This window comes from Rhinopithecus roxellana, chromosome 20, assembly GCF_007565055.1.
Source record: "Rhinopithecus roxellana isolate Shanxi Qingling chromosome 20, ASM756505v1, whole genome shotgun sequence".
Lineage (NCBI taxonomy): Eukaryota > Metazoa > Chordata > Mammalia > Primates > Cercopithecidae > Rhinopithecus > Rhinopithecus roxellana.
Window position 1 is genome coordinate 51,519,922 of NC_044568.1, and position 20,602 is coordinate 51,540,523.

At 47.2% G+C, this 20,602-nt stretch overlaps 1 pseudogene; it reads left to right on the top strand.

Moving 5' to 3' along the window:
• LOC104656014 overlaps positions 1-19,936 on the top strand; it is a 29,758-nt pseudogene extending 9,822 nt beyond the window's left edge.
• The last annotated feature ends 666 nt before the right edge of the window (positions 19,937-20,602 follow it).

Sequence of the window (20,602 nt, forward strand, 5' to 3'; positions counted from 1 at the left end):
TGGAGGACAGTGGCTGGAGGACAGTGGCTGGAGGACAGTGGCTCACTACAGCCTCGACCTCCTAGGCTCAAGTGATCCTCCTGCCTCAGCCTCTCAAGTAGCTGGGGCTATAGGTGTGTGCCGCCACACTCAGCTAAGTTTGTATTTTTAAATTTTATTTTATTCTTTTACAGATGGGGTTTCACCGTGTTGCCCAGACTGGTCTCTAACTCCTGGGCTCAAATGATCCTCCTGCCTCGGCCTCCCGAAGTGCTGGGATCGCAGGTGTGAGCTACTGTGGTCGGCCTTGATGTGTCTGTAAAAACATGTTTTGCTGCATTTATTTAGCTTTTACTCTCCTTAAAGCTTAATGTTTATTCTCTTATTCTCTCTTTACACAGTTCTGTCAGGTTTGCATTGCCACATCCTATTTTATTGAACCGAGGTGAAGTAACTTGTTCAAAGTCACATAGTGAGTGAGCGGGTTGTGGTTTATACTTCGCTAGCCTAATTGCAGAATCTGTATTCTTACCTGTGTATAAAGACCCACACTCTTTCTTTTTTTTTTTTTTTTTTTTGAGACGGAGTCTTGCTCTGCCGCCCAGGCTGGAGTGCAGTGGCCGGCTCTCAGCTCACTGCAAGCTCCGCCTCCCGGGTTCCCGCCATTCTCCTGTCTCAGCCTCCCGAGTAGCTGGGACTACAGGCGCCCGCCTCGTCGCCCGGCTAGTTTTTTGTATTTTTTAGTAGAGACGGGGTTTCACCGTATTAGCCAGGATGGTCTCGATCTCCTGACCTCATGATCCGCCCGTCTCGGCCTCCCAAAGTGCTGGGATTACAGGCTTGAGCCACCGCGCCCGGCCTCACACTCTTTCTTACATACACATGCACATGCATGCATGCAACTGAAAAAGTGGTAAAGCTAGACTCAACTTCGATAATTTTTTCTGTAGCAATAGAGCAGAAGTGTATTTCCATTTCACAAAACAGAAGATGCTTACATTTCCAGTCTCTGACTAGGAGCTAGGATTGTGCTTGCTCAGTCTCTTAGCTTTGGATATCCAGATAAACATCACCACAGAAAACATCTTAGAGTTGAATCTCTTTGCACACATCTTTAATTATTTCCTTTCTATAAATCCCTAACAGAGAGGAAGTCAAGTCACTGTTTATTCATACTTGCAGTTTTGATAGATATTGCTAAATTCAACTTCCAAAAAAGCTGAACAAATTTCCACTTTCACAGGTTACATTTGAGCAGGATCAATGGGGTTTTGAAACATCTTTCTTAACTAGGGCTCTGGTATCTTACAGGCCTTTTTGGCCACTGAGACCCTGATGATGTTCCAAGCGGAATATTCCAATTCTCCAGGAAGCCAAGCCAGCAGGCTGGGATGCCTGGAAAGGAAGGAAGGAGAAGGGAGGGGAGGTGGGACGAAGCAGCTAACTAAATGCTACACAGACTTCTTCAGAAAGATTCTTCCCTAGGATTCATTTACTGTGTGTTTGGTCTTCCAAATTATTCCTGCATGAGTCTAGCATTTATAAGGAAGAGAGAGAATTTACCCTGTCAGTGTTTGGAATTAATTATATCTGAGAGTACCAGAAGATCTGTCTTAAAGCTTTAAAGATGATTTCATACAGGAGTGTCTAAGGGACTGAACATGAACTCACGGAATGTTCCCACTTAGAGCAGGGCAGGAAGAGGGGATTCATCAAAATGCCTGCCTCCCTTGGCTAGGACCCTGTCGCACACCTCCCTGAGTCATTCATATGTTGCCCCAGAGGCTTGCCGACAATGTGGGCACAAAATAAAAAGGGTTTCCAAATAGCTCCTTGGAAGAGGCAAGTGGAAGACAATGTGGTTCACGGAAAGAACATGGGCTTGGGATGAAACGCAGAATCCCATCTGTGTCTCGCTGGCTCAGGGACTCTGGGTGACGTCTTACGTCTCAGTTACCTACTTTGCAAGGCTGTAAAGATGAGCAGGAGCTGGCTGCAAGATGTCCGGGATGCTCATCCATGGTGCCCCATGCTAATTTTTATCCCCAAATCAAGAAAGGAACAAATAAGGTCCCCAACTGATCTTCATCAGCTACCGATGAAGATATTAACTTCAGTGCTGCACGGCCCCTTTACTGTGTGATCCAGAATCTTCCCCCTAATCCCACAGAGCCCCCCATTTTACAGATGAGAAAACTCCAGACACAGACCTGCTAAAATTCCAAGTACATACTCTGTCTGGAGAGACCCCGCCCTTCAGAAAACCATGTAACAAAATGAAAATTGAAGGCTGGGAGCAGAGGCTCATGCCTGTCATCTCAGCAATTTGGGAGGCCAAGGCTGACGGATCTCTTGAGACCAAGAGTTTGAGACCAGCCTGGCCAACATGGTGAAACCCTGTCTCTACTAGAAATACAAAAAAATTAGTTGGGTGTGGGTGGTGGATGCCTGTAATTTTAGCTACACAGGAGACTGAGGCAGGAGAATCATTTGAACCCGGGAGGTGGAGGTTGCAGTGAGCTGACATTGAGCCACTGCACTCCAGCCTAGGTGACAGAGTGAGACTTTGCCTCAAAAAGAAGAAAGAAAGAAAGAAAGAAAGAAAGAAAGAAAGAAAGAAAGAAAGAAAGAAAGAAAGAAAGAAAGAAAGAAAGAAAGAAAGAAAGAAAGAGAAAGAAGAGAGAGGAACAAAGGAAGGAAGAAGGAAGGAAGGAAGGAAGGAAGAAGGAAGGAAGGAAGGAAGGAAGAAAAAAAGAAAAGAGAGAGAGAGGAAGGAAGGAAGGAAAGAAGGAAAGAAGGACAAGGAGGGAGGAGGAAGGAAAGATGAAGGAAGGAAGACAGGAAGGAAAGAAAGAAGGAAAGAGAGAGAGAGAAAGGAAGGATGAAGGAGGAAGGAAGGAAGGAAGGAAGGAAGGAAGGAAGGAAATGAAAAGTCACTTTCAACTGAATTTTGGGGAGTAGAGGAATGAGTAAGGAGGCAGTGTCGGGGGCCGGCAGCTCTGCAGATCAGCCCCTGGAGATGCACCAGCCTGAGCCCTGCTGGAGGACAGCGTCTGACTGCAGGGTTTCCTTTCAAGAAAAGCAACCAGAGGGCACATTTCTTTGAGGCCGTATTGTGTTGGGCAAAACTATGAAATGATTATTAATGTTTGAAATTTCATAATTATTTTTAATTAAAAAAGATGTTCTGTAAAGCGATGTCTGTTTCCCATAACTGGCGAGCGTTCCCTAGACGGCCATTCAGCCACCTCAAGAATCAATGTTTTCATGACCCACGACCGCTTTTTCGCGGAGGAGTGTCTCTCCTACAGGTTGCTCCCCAGGATGAGAACAATAAAAGCAAATCTATAACAGCAAAGGCCCGAGGTTAATGTCTTTAACAAGATAATGTTACTTAAGGGAACTGTAACGCAAATCATTCTGAAATTCCATATATTCGCTGCAGCTCCAACTGTGTTATGAAACCAGCTGCACGTGCTGCCGGCGTGTCTGGCTATGGAAAGGCTCGCTTTGTATGTTACTTATTTTGCTCATGTGTCAGCCTGTTAGTTTAATACTGTAATCACTCAAAATCCCTGTAAGATGTGCGGAAGGTCGTGGATGTGGCTGCGGAAGTTCTTGCACGTCAAGCTGTGTGCTGCCTGTGGTGTTTCCTAGACTAACTGATGCCGATGATCCGGTGGAATTGAGGCCTTCCCAGGGTGGCTTTTCCTGCACAAGTGTGAGGTGACACACGCTCCCACTGAGCTCGCGTCTCCGTGGCGTGCAATCTGAGCATGACAACCAAAAAATTCAGCTCAGCAAGCAGATGTTTTGGCTACACAGTGCCAAACATCTGGCCCTTTGGAAACAGAGAGGGTTGATGGAAATGTTCAGGTTTAATCTAGATTTTGGCATCGGGTAAACACAGGCTCATACTCTGGTAGGTAAATTCAACTTATGGATGTGTTATTTCTTGAAATCATATATACTCCACTCAAACCACGCTCATCAGAGCAAAATGTCAGTCGCTGAGCAGAAGAGTATGGGAAAGGAGAGAGCTGTTTAAATATTCATGCTGTGAGCAGAAGCACATCATGGTGCTTTCCTGGCTCCCATGTCACCATGACTCAGACGTCATGGTAGGCCAAGACAAAAAAACCCACCTCATGTTGGAAAATGTGAATTCAAGCCATGTGGGATAGCGCTGCACACTCACCAGGATGGCTGTAATCAAAGATATCAGCAAGTGTGCCGAGTGATGGAGGGGACCTGGGGCGGGAAGGACTTACAGCCACCAGGCCATTACAGTGCAGGATGAGCAGGGCCATTGTGGAGCTGGCACTCGGGGTTGGTAGAGGCATAGGCAGCCCTAGTGCACAGCCCGGGATCTTTTGGATGCCCTGTTTCAATCGTTGCGTCATCCCTTTTAAAAACAGTCCAGGGCCGACACAGTGGCTCATGCCTGTAATCTCAGCACTTTGGGAGGCCAAGGTGGGTGGATCACCTAAGGTCAGGAGTTCAACACTATGCTAGCCAGCATGGCGAAACCCCTTCTCTACTAAAAATACAAAAATTAGCTGGGTGTGGTGGCACGTACCTGCAATCCCAGCTACTCCAGAGGCTGAGGTAGGAGAATTGCTTGAACCTGGGAGGCAGAGGTTTCAGTGAGCCAAGATGGCACCACTGCACTCCAGCCTGGGCGACAGAGTGAGACACCATCTCAAAACAAACCAAAACAAAACAGCAAACAGCCCAGCAAGCACCATGCACCTCCTGTTCCCTGCTGCAATAGTTTGTGGAGTTATTGGGGCCAATGTCTGTCTCCTCTGCTAGACTATGAGTTCCATGGAGGCAAGGGCTGATCCTGGTTCACTCAAATTGTATCCTGGAGTGAAGAATAGTGACTGGCACAGAGTGGGCATTCAATACACAGTAGATGAATGAATTAATGGCATAAAGCATGTGAAAGACACATAGTAAAAGGTGATGGTAGAAAGTAGATAGAACCCAAGTTGTTCAGAGGCTTTTAGGTCCTGGTGTGGAGCCTGGATCTTCCCCTGAGGGTGATGGGGAGGTGAGGGTGGGGGTGGGAGTTGTGAGCAGGGAGATGACGTAATGAGATTTTCCTAGCAATGAGGTTACTCCTTGTATTAGTCTGTTCTCATGCTGTGAATAAAGACATACCCAAGACTGGGTAATCTATAAAGAAACAGAGGTTTAATAGACTCATAGTTCCACATGGCTGGGGAGGCCTCACAATCATGGTAGAAGGTGAAAAGTATGTCTTACATGGCAGCAGGAAAGAGAGAATGAAAACCAAGTGAAAGGGGAAACCCCTTATCAAACCATCAGATCTCATGAGACTTATACACTACCATGAGAATAGTATGGGGGAACCGCCCCTATGATTTAATTGTCCCCACCAGGTCCCTCCCACAACATGTGAGAATTATGGAAGCTACAATTCAAGATAAGATTTGGGTGGGGACACAGCCAAACCATATTATCCCTTCTTGGGCCATTTTAGTAGGTGGCAGAAGCGCTAAAACTGCAGATAAGAAAATGTTCTAATTACCTGTGCTTTGTAACAAACCATCCTAAACTTAGAGGCATAAAGCAGTCATTTTATTTTGCCTATGGATTCTGTGGGTCAAGAATTCGGGCAGGTCTCAGCTGGGCGGTTCATTTGCTCTTTGTGGCATCTACTGAAGTCACTCAGAGGCACTCAGGGGGAATATGGGCTGGTCTGGAGGATCCCAGGCAGCTTCACTCACATGGCTGGGGCCAGGTGGGGATGAACTGGGACTGTCTACTGGAAGCACCCAGTGTGCCCTCCCAAGCTTGGTGGTCTCAGAGGAGTCAGACATCATACAGGGCACTTGAATCCCCCAAGAAGACCAGATGGAAGTTCCATGGCTTCTATTCTATGTCCCATTCTATGGAGCAGTCACAAGCCCACCCAGATTGAAGGGGCAGGGTACAGAATCCATGTCTCAGGCAAGGGATGCAGTAGAATTTTGGAGTCACAGTTGAAAACCACCACAGGGAGAAGTTTAGGCATGGGGGCTGCTGAGGTATATTCTCTTCCCACAGAACCATAGGGCCATGCGGTCACTGGGCCAGCTGACTCAACACAGAGGATGTGTTCCAGCTGCCTCCTTGGCACAGGAGATGTTCATGTCATCCTGGCTGGTGTTGAGTTTCAGGAACCAACAATCGAATAGGAAATGAAGTCCCAGGTTTAGAGATGGAAAAAGAATCCACAGCCATGCAAATCCTGCGAGGGGCAGAATGAAGGCAGGGACTGAAACCTGCAGCCACCAAGATGAGGTTTTCGTCCTGCTTAACCCTGAATTTTGTATGTGCAACATCCTTCACAGAGCCTCAGGAGCACTAGCTGTAAAGTGGATGTTTCTTTCACAATCTGGATGAATTTTCATTCTTCTGTTGAGTGTTTTTGGAGTTGGCTGGGGTGGTCACTAAATTGGTGGTTGGTCTGGATTTAATGAGGGCTACATTTATCACAACTACAGAGGAGTAGTAACAACAATGAAAATAGTTAACATTTATTGAGCACTTGCTGTAGGTCAGTCAGGTCCTAAGGTTTCTTCCACATATGAAGTCCTTAAATCCACAAGGGAGTCTGGTAGATTTAAGGACTTTATACATGCAAGAAACTTAGGATGTAGACATAGATATGACTATAAATGATTGGTGAGGTCCCCAGTCATTTAATAGGTGATGTGCCAAGGAAAACAGATGAAGAGGCTCACTTAAGGACATTGGGGGTAGCAGGGCTGGGCTCCTGCTCAGACATCAGGGCTCCAGAAACCCAGAGAGCTCATCTGTGTATCTCGTTATAGACACACCCAAGGGAGAGATTAAACGTATTTAACAACAGATGTGGGCATGGACCAATTAGGATGAACATCAGCTGAAAACAATTGGTACTACCATATATCGCTCTATGTTCATATCCAAATCCACTTGTGTCCATGAACTTGTATCTATGTCTACATCCAACTATACCTGTATCTCTCTCAAACTATATCATCCATCTATGCCTGTGCCTAGATTCATATCCATCTACCCATATCTGTATCTGTCTATATTTATATCATCCACGCCTGTATCTCCATCTCTGTCTACATCATCCATCTATGCCTACACCTATATCCATCTCTATCTATCCAGATCTGTATCTGTCTATATCTATATCCATCCATGCCTGTATCTCTATCTGTCTACATCATCCATCTATGCCTTATCTATATTCATCTCTATCCATATCTGTATCTGTCTATATTTACATCCATCCGTATCTGTATCTCTATCTCTGTCTACATCATCCATCTCTGCCTGTACCTATGTCCATATCTATCTATCCATGTCTGTATCTATGTCTATATCTTATCCATTGATAGCTGTGTCTGTATCCGTATCCATCTTAGCATCTATATCCATCTATTTCTATTTATATAAATATCCATCTAAGTTTGAATTCCCCTCAGAGCAGATCCCACAGGGACTTGGTGCAGGGAGTTATTTGCGATGTGATCCTGAGTGATGCAGTGGGGTAAGTGAGGCATGACAGGGGACAAGCTGAGGCAGGAGCATTGACAAGAGGATGAACACAGTGGGCCACAGGAACTTAGTCCCACCGGAAAGCTCTGGGGGGAACCTGGGAAACATGCCCCAGCCTTGTCTCACTACAGGTTTTCTGTCAGTTTGGGGTCCCCCAGAAACTGGCCCTGAGATGCAGAGAGAATATTTAGGAGGTGGTCCAGATACAAGGCTCATGGGCACAGCAGGACAGCCCTGATTACAGAAGCAATGCATGTTGGAGATTGGTGTGCAAAAGACCAGGGACAGCAGCCCATAAAGGGTTTGTATGGAGCAGGTTATGTCTATGGGTGGCTGTGGCTTAATCCTGCTGGGAAATTCTGGGAGCCTCCCAGAACAGAATTATCCCACCTGGTGGGGAAGGGAGTTGGGGTATTGATACCCCAGCTCCTATGAATCAATGTTTGAGGTCACCTTCTGGGAGTGGATGTTAGTTCCTTGCTATTTCTGGTCTGTTTCACTGGTGGGAATGGGGTATCTGGAGGTAGAGAGAGCCCACAAGCCATGAAATGCAGGAGCTGGAGTTGGAGATTGGTCCCCTGTTCACAGAAGAGGTAAGGCTGAGAGGAATTGGGACAGGGAGTACTGACAGTGACTACTTCAGGTTTTTACTCACTGACTCCTCACTGCAGGGATGAGAGCTGCCCTCAGGGGTATCCAGTCCCTGCCTCTGCTGGACTGTCCTGTGTGTGGGCTGATCAGATTCCCCTGGTCAGGAGACACCCTTAGGTGAGGAGCAGAGGGATTTGGGGCCGGAGCTGGGTGGAGATTGAGAACCTGTGCTGCAAGTACAGTCAGAGGTGTGAGCCATCGATACAACCTCCATCTGTGTCTAGTTCTGTATCATCATCTAGATCAATCCAGGCCCAGAAAAAAGAGCAGAGGTCGAACCCCATAGGGCTTGTCTGTAGATGCTGGGTCCCAGGCAGTTTTGATTTTCCTCTTTGGGCTCTTAGGAATTTTCTGAATTTTCTCCAATCAATATGCATCGCTTCTGTAATCAGTGCTGTCCTGCTTTGGTTCTGTAATCAGCGCTGTCCTGCTGTGCCCACAAGCCCGGCTCTATTTTCTGGAGCCTTTGAGGAGAATCTCTAGATCATCTTGTCTTGTCTGTGCCCAGGTGGTGGCCGAAGCCTGCTCTTCAGCATCTTGGGTCTTGTTTCTCTCATCTTGATTTATTTATCTATTTTTTTGAGACGGAGTCGCGCTCTGTCACCCAGGCTGGAATGCAGTAGCACAATCTTGGCTCACCGCAACCTCCGCCCCTCCAGGTTTAAGCAATTCTCTGCCTCAGCCTCCAGAGTAGCTGGGATTACAGGGGCCTGCCACCACACCCGGCTAATTTTTTTTGTATTTTTAGTAGAGATGGGGTTTCACCATCTTGGCCAGGCTGGTCTTGAACTCCTGACCTCATGATCCACCCGCCTCAGCCTCCCAAAGTGCTGGGATTACAAGCATGAGCCACCCTGCCCGGCCGGTTTCTCTCATCTTTAAGATGAGGTTGTCGATTATAAAGATCCATTATACATTTTAAATTTATTTTCATGCACATAGTTCTCAATAAGTCCCCAAATTAAAGTTTGAAGGCACTGAAGATTTTAGAACAACAAAAATATTAATGTCAGAAAGTACAAAATGCCTTCCAAACATCTTAGGCAAACAGAAAGCCGTTTTCCACCCGTCCTCTGAGACCAGCCCACCGGTTCTCCTCCCAGAAGAAGGGTATTTATAGAGCATTTTCAAGCAATTTTCACTAAATCTTGTTTTTCCCTCCCCGACCCACCAAGTACCTGAGGTGTAGAAGTGAATTTATAACAGGAAGCCTTTGATTCTGGAGCCTTTATGTTTTTGAGCCTCCAAAGCAGAGCTGTAAAGCAGCTGGCTTGCTTTAAAGGAATGTCCCATTCTCCACGCGGGGGTTGGCACCCTGTCTTCCTTAGCAGAGGAGGGGGAGGTCTGTGTGCTCAAAGCGAGGAAGCGCCTGCCCCGTGGAGGAAGCGAGTGTCTGGGTGTGAAGGGTGTGAAGGCTCCTCACCGCCCAGCATCCGTCCCTCCTCCTTAGCCACAGCCTGATCCCGAACTCTGACCATGGGGTGAAACAAGCACAGAGGGGCCTCAGGGTCTGGGGGCCTCTATCCTCAGCCAGCAACCACAGTCGGACAGCCCAGACGTGGGGCTACCTCGAGCATGATATCCCTGTTAGATCTGGGGTCAGTATACCTCCATATCTCTGTTTTTCCATCAGTTTGATAACTACTTTTATTGTGGTGAAGGTGAAGAAACGTGATCGCATTAAATGCAAGTATTGATGGGTAGAGGCACTTGGATTTCAAAAAGGTTAAAAGGTGATCAATATGCATCTTAGAACCAAGGAAATTAGATAAACGGAGACTGAGTCCTCAAAGAATTATAGATCTGCCCAGAGGGGTTGCCCAGCAAGTCCAAGCTCAACCCCCTCCACCCCCACTTAGTGAGATGGTTCATACATCTTCCAATGGACTTCCCAGCACCTAGTTGACTCCCCCAAACAAGGTGTCTGCTGTGACCCCCATGGGTGGCCTTAGGGAATCATCCCCCAATAATCTGGGACCATGCACTCTCACTGACTCCTCCTGCAATGTCATGTGGTCAGTGTTCTCATTCCTGTTTTATGCTAGAGGAACCTGAGCCTCAGGGATGTGTAGCTCGAGGTCCTAACTAGAAAGTGTGCACTGCCCCTAAAGTGTATACACTTTATAGCCACGTCCGCATCTCGAAATCCTAGTGCTGCACAATGTTCACACTTTTCATCTTGTTTGCTCCCACCCTGGGTGATGAAGGGGTTTAGCCCAACTTTATGATGGCAGAGTTGAGTAGCTGTGACAGAGACAGTATGGCGACTCGCTAAACCCAGAATATTTTGCAGAAGAGGAACCAGCTTCAGAGAGGTTAAATGGCATGTTCAGAGTAAGTGGCAGAAGCAGGGACTCAAATTCTCACCAGAACAAACTTCAGTCTGGACCGGGGACTGGCAAAATACAGGCCCAATCCAGCCTACCACCTGTTTCTGTAAATAAAGTTTTATTGGAACATAGCCATGCGCATTTATTTACATCTTGTCTCTGGCTACTTTTCTGCTACAATGGAAGAGTTGAGTAATTGTGTCAGTGACTGTGAGTCCCCCAAAGACTAAACTATTTACTATGGGACCTTTTGCAGAAAACGTTTATGGATCCATGATCTAGACACAGAGTCCATTTCAGGATAGGAGTCCTGTGGAATTACATGAAGAAACCGGGGACCCCAGCCATGGAAGCTTATACAACTTATTAGTCTGGTTCATTGTATAAAGTAGAAACTACTGTAGTTATTAAAGGTTGTAATGCAGTGGACTGAGAGTTTAAGAAACCTAAGATACTGTGGCGGGGACTGGTTGGATGCTGTTGCCCAGTGGAATTCCAGCCTCTTGCAGAATGTGCACCCCTTCTCCCGCCTCTTGAGCATGGCACGGATGGCTCCCTCTGCTGAGACCACCCCCCACAGTCCCACCCTGTCCAGCCAACTGCTGCTTACCCACCTTTCAGATCCCTGCCTCTCCTCCTCTAGGAAGCCTTCCTGGGTTCCTCCCTGGTCTAGGGGCCTAGTCTCTGTTTTCCTGGGAGCCATCCTTACCTGGACATTTGTAGCCATTGTACTGCAATGCAATGTGTCTGCTTACTGCTCTGTCTCATTGTGGCCAACTAGACGGAGCCATCTTCCAAAGATGTCTGCAACAATATTTCACATCCCACATATGACTCTGACAGTCTTCACATTAACAGGTGTGGTTGATGTCCCTGTTCCTGAAATTCAGCAAGTGTTTGTGACTGTTTGGACCACCAGAGGATGGCAGAAATAATGCTATGTGACCTCCCAAGCTAGGCCAAAAGAAAACAAAGCAGCTTCCCGGTGACTCCCTGTGAGACTGTCTCTCGAAGCTCTTGGCTGGCAGTGAGCAGCCTCAATGCTTGGAGACCACCATGCTGCAAGGAGGCCCAAACAGCCCACACAGAGAGACCATGTGGAAAGGGTTTGGGGCTACATGAAGAGAGCAGCCCAGCACACCTCCAGATGCTGCAGCTGTACCCTTGTCCTTGTCCGTCTCTTGTTTCCAGTCCACCGTTGTCTGCAACCGTGAGAGGTTGTGAGCCAGAACCACCTAGCTGAGCCCTTCCTGAGATCCTGACCACAGAACCCATGGGAGATGCCACAGGTTGAATTTTGTGTCCTCCCAAAAAAGATATGTTGGAGCCCTAACTCCTAGGACTGCAGAAGGTGATGGTGTTCAGTAATAAGGTTTTTACAGAGATAATCAGGTTGAAATTAGGTCATTAGGGTGGGCCCTAATCCAATATGACTGGTGTCCTTATAAGAAGAGGAAAATTGGGCACAGAGGCACCAGAAGACACAAGGAGAATGCCATGTAAAGATGTAGGCTGAGATTGGTGGGGGGTGGGTGGGGTGGATCTATAAGCCATGGAACGTCAAGGATTGCCCACAACCACCAAAACTGGAGAGAGGCCTGGAGTGGAGCCTCCCTTGCAGCCCTGGAAAGAACCAGCCCTGCAGTCACCTTGCTCTTGGACTTCTGGCCTCCAGAAGGTGAAAGAATAAATTTCTGTTGTTTAAGTCACTCATCTCGCAGTACTTTGTTCCCATAATTCTAGCAAACTGGTACACGAGATCATAAAACGACTGTGTTTTAAGCACTCCATTTTGGGGTGATTTGTTACACAGCACTAGTTGGCTGAAATACTCCCTCACAAAACCTCACCTCACTGAAGGTACATGGCACACACTTAATAGGTATTTGCTGTTTGAGCACATGGGCCAAGGAACAGATGATGGGCTGCCATTGGCTTCGGATAATTGACTGGACAGCTCCATTGTTTGAGACTCATCTTCAGAGAGTAGAGTTCTAGCCAGCAGCAAGCCAGAGCTACAAACTCAGAAACGATGTGAGTTTCCATCGTCCGCCTGGGAACTGGAGTGAAAACCAATGTGCTGATGCATTTCCTGAGTGAGCCGGTGCCTGGAAAACAGGAAAGCCAGGACCTATGCATTTTTATGGGCACCCAACATGGGGTTTTAGAGGATGGAGGCCTGAAAGTCAAACAATGCATGTGAGTTGTTAAAAGAGAAGAGGGAAGCCATGTGCTTTTACATTCAAGTGAGACATACAATTGATTGGAGGCCAAAGGCATCTCACGCTGATGAAAAGCTAAAAGACAGCTCAGCCTTGAGTTCTGGAATGCCTCCTACTCTGGGCAGAGCCGTGGCAAAGAGCAAGGATTGCAGGGTTGTAGACTTTCAGGAGACTTGAGGGGTCCTGACAGCCACCCCAACCGCCACCTCCAGGCAAGTAGATACTCACCATCCAAAACTAAGGTTTTTTGTTTTGTTTTCTTTTGTTTTGTTTTTTTCACATTTAACTTTTTCCCCAAAAGTATAGTAAAGTGTTAAGGTTGGGAGTTGCTAATGCACTTTTATTGGAAAGGCCTCAAGTCAGACAGCTCATATTTGGGTAATGGAATTAGCTATCACTTACAGGAACATGGTATGTCCCGGATGGAGGTTATCAATGAGAGAGAGGGGCTGAGAGAGGAGATGGAAGCCAGTCCTGTCCCAAGAGCACGCAGCTGGGAAGTGCTGGGTGGGGTTTGAGCTCAGGCACACTGGACCTTGGAGCTGCGATCTCACTTCTGAGCTGTGCATGTAGATGCTGCAGCCACCATGCGCAGGTCAACCTGGCATCGAACGCTTAGTAAGAGCACAGGGAATAAACGCTAAGACTGCTGGGCTTGGCAAGCCATGGGGTACCTGGGGCTGGAGGGGCCCTTTCTTCCAACCATCCTCTACCTGTCCACTTGGCTGTGCTAGTTTTATTTAATTTATTCAGTATTTTAAATCACAGAAACAACCTTACCTTCCCCCCCAGGCCTCTAAATTTGGAAACGATACTTGCCTCATAACCATGTTAGCTCTGTTGGCCAGCTTTTCCTATAGAATTGTCTATGTTTCCCTATATTCTTTGTACATGCTCTTGGGATTCTTTTTTATTGTTTTAATGCAATATGCTTCTTCACTTAGTAAATTATAAGCATGGGCTGGGTATGGTGGCTCATGCCTGTAATTCTGGCACTTTGGGAGGCTAAGGTGGGAGGATTGTTTGAGCCCAGGAGTTTGAGGCCAGCCTGGGCAACATAGTGAGACCCCATCTCTACAAAAATTTAAAAGATTAGCTGGGCATGGTGGCACACACCTGTATTCCCATCAATTTGGGAGGCTGAGATGGGAGGATCTTTTGAGCCTGCAGTGGGCCATGATTGCCCTAGTCTGGGTGACAGAGTGAAACCCTGTTTCAATATATACATACGTGTGTATGTGTGTGTATACACACACACACATATATACACACACACATATATATGCATGGCTTGGTTCTCTCATTTTCTATTTTAAAGGCCATGTAATAACTCACCATGTTGGTGTTGATGATGTAACACCCTAGCTGCTGGTTTCTGGGCGTCTCTCTCTTCTCTAACCTAAAACCATTGGTGGGAACATTTTCACGCATAGAACTTTTAAAGTCTTGTTTGCTCATTTCCTTTGACTATATTTCTAAAAGCGAGATTTTCCTAAATTAAGGTATATGACTTTTTTTCTTGTCATTCTTAATATACATCTTTAAATCATTTCCCAAAGGACCGTAAGAAATTGCACCCCTGCTGGTGATGTCACAGGCTCCCAGATTCCCTACGGTAGCTGCCGGCTCTGGAGGTCACTGCCGTCTGCAGCACTGGCTGATTTAACAGACGTAAAGGGCTCACGGGTTTGCGGAGTCAGACTCTTATCTGTCCAGGGAAAATATGTTTTACTTTTGCCTCTGTAAGGAGCTCATGTAAGACGATATTCACATCTTCTAATTTAAATCATACTAATTTATTAAAATAATTATTTTTGCTTTTGTTTTTTTTTTTCTCGGCATCAGAAATACTCAATAGAACATGAAAGTCTGAAAAAAAAAAAACCTTGCCTTCTGCAAAGGATGTGAGCTGGCTGGCGGCCAACAGTCGGACTTCGCCCCTCGTAAATACCTCCCCTTCCCGTTAGGAGCCACGGTTCTGCTGCAGAGAGGGTGGCACTCCCACATCTGCAAGGAGTGGGGACCCTGAGGCTGGCTGCCCAGCCCCATGATGGTCTTCTAGGTGGGGCATAATGACTTATTCACGACCCCCGCACTAGCCACACAGGAGAGGCACAGGCATATTGTTGCACGGCAGTGACGGCAGGGCTGGGCTGTTTCCCAGGTAGCTCCCCTAGGCCAGGCGATGCTGCCACCCTAGGGCCAGGTGCCTTCTCCTCCCAGCAAGGCAGTAAGTGGGGGGGCTGCACTGGACCCAGCCCCCCTGCAGTAGGTGGTCTTCCCAGGCGTCTCCAGTCCTGTCCACCATGTCTTCTGCAGCAATATCACTCTCAGCCCTTCTCTCTGCTCACCTGGGGGAGGAGGACCTTTCCCACTGCACTTGTTGTCAGTGCCGCTGCTTTGTCAAGGAACCCTGGAGAACGCTGCCTCGAGATCACAGCCAGGGCAGCGGGCAGGTGGTGTTGGCTGGGGAATCCGTTGACCTGGGGGAAAGTTCATTTCATCATGACTGGTACAAACTTAAAGCTACATTTTTGACCAAGGGACAAATGCCAGGCTATAATCTACACGTTAGGATGCTCACGGCACTATAAGTAAGACTAGGCATGTGCTGTAGTTTGCATGAGTTTCACGGCTCCAGCTTCCAAAGGGCTATAAAGGGGTTTGCAAAGATTTGGGCACTGTAGCAGAACATACTAGAAAGGACATGCATTTGGAATCACATACACCAGGTTTAAAGCCCAGCTGTCAGTCGCTCACAGTGTGACTTTGGGAGGTCACCTCATCTCTCTGAGCTTCCACTTGTCATCCGATTAGAACAAGGATGGTAATAACAGCCACCTCTGGGCTACAGTGGGGATTGCAGAAGTGAGGCAAGGACCTCAGCATGGTGCCCACTGGCAATTTGCGCAAATCTTCCTACAGTGATTTACATCTGGTGAACATTAAGCCAAGACAGATGAGGGCAGGGGTGACAAAGGCCCCTGCAGTGAGGTTGCAACAAGAAATGTCCAGTGTGGGGGTCTCAGGCACTGGCCACAGATCAGCTCTGAGTTCTCCCAGAGTCACACTGACAGCTCTGACATCTCCCAAAGTCAAAGGGAAATAGGATGATACCAAAATTTACCGGGGCCCCTAAAATAAAAGCAAAGCCAGGATTCAGAGCATGACAGCTGTTTCTGATATCGAGAAATTTCTCCATGAGGTTTTAAAAAATATGATTTAAAAAACTGGAAACCATGGAAATGTCAGGCAATGGGACATGTTAGGGAAATTAGATTAAAGCCACTTGAATTATCATGAGACTTTTAAACAATTATCATTAAAATTTAAAGGTTTCTATAAAATGTAAAAAAAAAGTATGTAAAATATATCCTGGGATGTTGGCATCAAAAACGCTAATGGATTGGAAGGTAAAGATCACATTTTACATTTTTTCGAATTAATCATAGCTGTCTGTAGAAGTTTATTCTTTCATGTGCATTTTAGAAAATCAGCATGTCAAATCCTTCAAGGGTTCTGTTTGGATTTGGCGGCTGCTTCCTGGGATGCGAAGGTTAAACTCAAAGGGAAATGGCAGATCCGTACAGTTCAGTCATTCCACCCACAAACAGGATTGCTTTTCATTGGTTCAGGTTTCTTTCACATCTTAATAACGTTTTCCATTTCTCCATAAAAGTTCTGCACTTTCCTTGTGAGAGTGATTCCCAGATGCTTTGCAAGTACCGTAATGCTGTGTTATTCTGTACCGTGCTTTAATGCGTCTTCCAGTTGCATTGTGCTTGCATTGGGCATGGCTGTTCACCTGTGTATGTTGAGCTCACACAGCAGCCTCACTGTACTTTGTCGTGTCCTTGCTCACCCTTTCAAAATATTTCTGTGCCTGCACAGACATTAAAAGATGCAAAAGGTTGTGTAAAATGTTGAGATGCTCACTCACTCTTTCCCCCTGTGTGTTGTCCCTGCCCCTATCCTATGTGCAGCTCCTTTGAATAGGGATCTGGCTCTGCTCCCCTGGGCCCCAGGGATGCTCAGGTTCTGCTGAAGCATCCCTCAACCACTGGTGACCACAGTCAGAGAAGAGCTATCCTACCTCTCCCATCCATCAGCTGGGATGACTCTGAGGCATGTTCTACAAGCCTCCTAGAGTTTTCCAGCAGGATACAGCTCCAGGTACCCACGGGGCTCAGCCTCTTGATAGTGAACCTTTTGTTGACAGCCTTCCCTTCCTTGTCTCACTTCTTCACTCCCCTACAAGTATTTCCTGGGATCATTTTCCAAACACCCTGCTTGCATTCCTTGCCTCAGGATCTACTTTTTTGCGGGGGAAGGGATGGAGTTTTGTTCTTGTTGCCCAGGCTGGAGTGCAATGGCATAACCTCAGCTCACCACAACCTCCACCTCCTGGGTTCAAATGATTCTCCTGCCTCAGCCTTCTGAGTAGCTGAGACGACAGGCATGTGCCACCACGCCTGGCTAATTTTGTATTTTTAGTGGAGACAGGGTTTCTCCATGTTGGTCAGGCTGGTCTCGAACTCCTGACCTCACATGATCCACCCGCCTTGGCCTTCCAAAGTGCTGGGATTATAGACATGAGCCACAGTGTCCGGCCAGGGTCTACTTTTAAGGGAGCCCAGAGAAGACAACATCTGAATCATTATCCTTGTGAATGCTCCATTGGCCAATGAGCTTGAGTTGGGGTAGGGGAGGCCATCAGTGTCTTCCTGCTCAATATCATAGACTCAGTGCTTAGCATAGTGCTTGGCCCACATCTAATGCCTTGATAATGATGTAGTCAACAAATAAATAGGTAGATGGGTAGGTGAGTGGAAGGAATGAAGGAAGGAAAGGTGGATGAATGGATGGAGGATGGTAGAAGAAAGGAAGAATGGATGAATAGAAGGATGGATAAATGGACAGATGGATGGATGATAACAGAAAAAAGGATAGGTGGGTAAATGGATGGATGAATAAAAGGATGGAAGGATGGATAAATGGATGGATGGGTGAATAGAAGGATGGAATGGTGGATGAATGGATGGATGGATGGTGATAGAAGAAAGGATGGATGGATAAATGGATGGATGAATAAACGGATGAAAGGATGGATAAATGGATGGATGGATTGATAGATAGATGGATGAATGGAGAGACGGATGGATGATAGGTGTATGAGTAAAAGGAAGGATTAATGAAAGGAAGATTGGATGGATGGATGAATGGATGAATAGTTGCTGTTGAGGAGGTGGGAGGAACCTAAGACTCCTCAGATCATCCTCAATTCAGAGGCCTTCTGCAGTTTCTGGTAGAGTGTTTTGTGTTCCTCCCACACTCCCCTATTGCTTACAGTCCACATCCTTCTCTGGTGCTTCAGAGATAATCACTTTTACCCCACCCTTCCCAGGAATTACAGAGATCATCCTCCATCTGGAGGACCAGACCTCCATCCTCCTAAGGACCTTGTTTTGGGAATGAGCAAAACAGAAAACCACAAAGCCAAGCTGGGGTGGATATTATGGGCTTTCTGTTTGGCTCAGAGAGAAGGCTGAAGCCATCCCTGCCATCTGGTGACTCAGACCTAAATGCCTAAAGGATATATTGTCCAGGGCATCCGGGCAGGGAGTGGGAGAGGACGTCCACCTGGGCATCGCTGGAGGGGTTCTCCATCCTCTGCATCTGCCCCACACCTGCCAGCTCAGACTCCAAATCCCTATCCCAGGAAGTTCTGTTGCTTGCACCGTCACTGAAAGCTTAGGCTGAACTAGCAAAGCTCCCCAGGCGAGGCGTCTCGATGGTTTACATTATCTGACTGATATTAGATCTTTTCCTGAAAGCCTGGTTTAATGAGGGGGGAGGGGAGTCAGTGTGTGGCCATGGAATTCTGAAGCAAGGAAATGAGATAAATACTTTGGAGGGACAAAAAGAGAGAGAGAGAGAGAGAGAGAGAGAGAGACTAGGCAGACATGGGATGAACTGGCAAATGTGGGTAGCCTTGGACTCACCACATAGTGAAATAAAGTAACAGCTAATGTTTGAGGGCTTCTCATGTGCTAGCTACATGGGGTAGTGGAAAAAGCTTTGTTAGAAACTATCCAACAATTGTGTTGGGCAGGTGACATTACTAGCCTCATTTTACAAATGAGGTCCTGGAGACACAGAGAGGCTAAGTCACTTGCTCCAAGTCACATAGCTGATTAGCAGAGGGGCCACTTCCAACCCTGTCTATTCCCTGTGTTGCAACATCATTGCTTCTCTGCCCAGTGTCTATCAGACTCAACACCAGGTCATTGGATACGACTGATTTATTTCTTTGATTGTTGCTTCCACTTAAATGGATAATTTGCCTCCTTCTCTGGGAGAGACAGCAAAGGACTATGAAGACACTTGCCAGTCCATGATGTCTTAGGAAGGACTTAGGAGATCTGAGGTCATGCCATTGCACTCCAGCCTGGGCAACCTCAGGTGATCCACCCACCTCGGCCTCCCGAAGTGCTGGGATTATAGGCGTGAGCCACCTCACTTGGCCAGGAACTGCTCCTTCTTCTAGAGACTATTCACGGTACTTTGGCTCAAAGGAGTCACTTTCACACATCACCACCATTGACACCAAGAGGTAGACCGTGACAGTGCGGAAGCTGTACCCAGAAGGGCAGCTCCTGTTCCTGCTTTGTGGCATGGAAGCACACATAGACACCCAAAAGATTGAAGAATTTCTGGAGGCACTGCTGTGTCCTTCCAGGTACCCCAAGCTGAGAACTCTAAACCCTGAGTCAAACACAGCTGGGCTGGACGTATTTGCTGACTTTTCTGCCTACATCAAGTTCAAATGCAGGACTCAATGATACTCTGGACAAGGGGCTCCTGAGAGCCCGGAAGGTTTTATACAGTTACTTGACACCCCCCTTCCCAGATGAAGTGGATGACACCAGTGCTGAAGATGAGGGCATCTCTCAGAAGAGGTTTCTGGATGGCAATGAGCTCACCCTGGTTAACTGCAGCCTGTTGCCAAAGCTCCACATAGTCCAGGTGGACTGTGAGAAGTACCAGGGCTTCCCCATCCTTGAGACCTTCCAGGGATGGCATTGGTGCTTGGGTAGTGCCTATGCCTGGGAAGAATTCGCCCCTACCTGTCCACATGATGAGGAAATCAAGCTGGTCTGCAAAGGAGTGGCCAGGACCCTCAAATAAGCCCCTCCCAGGACTCCCTCAGCCCCCTCCATTTTCCCCACAAAGGCCCTCAGAGTTATCACATTGCTACCCAATGGACACACTTCAAACGGCCAGTGGTCAGGGACTCCTGGAGCACTTGTGCAGGGGTGTCAAGGGGGAAGGGGGAATAAGGGAAAAGAATGGGGATCCTGGGTGAGATTCTTATTGTGGGGTGGGGCAGGTAGAGCAACATACTTCAGTAATAAAATACAGAATTTAAAGAAGATTAGGGCAGGTGCAGTGGTTCACGCCTGTAATCCCAACATTTTGGGAGACCAAGGCGGGCGAATCACCTGAGTTCAGGAGTTCAAAACCAGCCTGCCCAATGTGGTGAAACCCTGTTTCTACTAAAAATATAAAAAATCAGCTGGGTGTGGTGGCGGACACCTGTAATCCCAGCTACTCTGGAGGCTGAGGCAGGAGAACCACTTGAACCTGCGAGGTAGAGATTGCAGTGAGCCGAAATCACACCATTGTACTCCAGCTTGGGCAACAGAGGGAGACTCTATCTAAAACAAACAAACAAAAAGATTAAATGGGGTAGTGCATAGAAGTGCACTGAGGCAAAACCAGGCAAGTCACACTTATGAGGATGGTTTTCTCGTTGCAAACCCTAATCCCCACGTGTCAGAGGCTCCATACCCA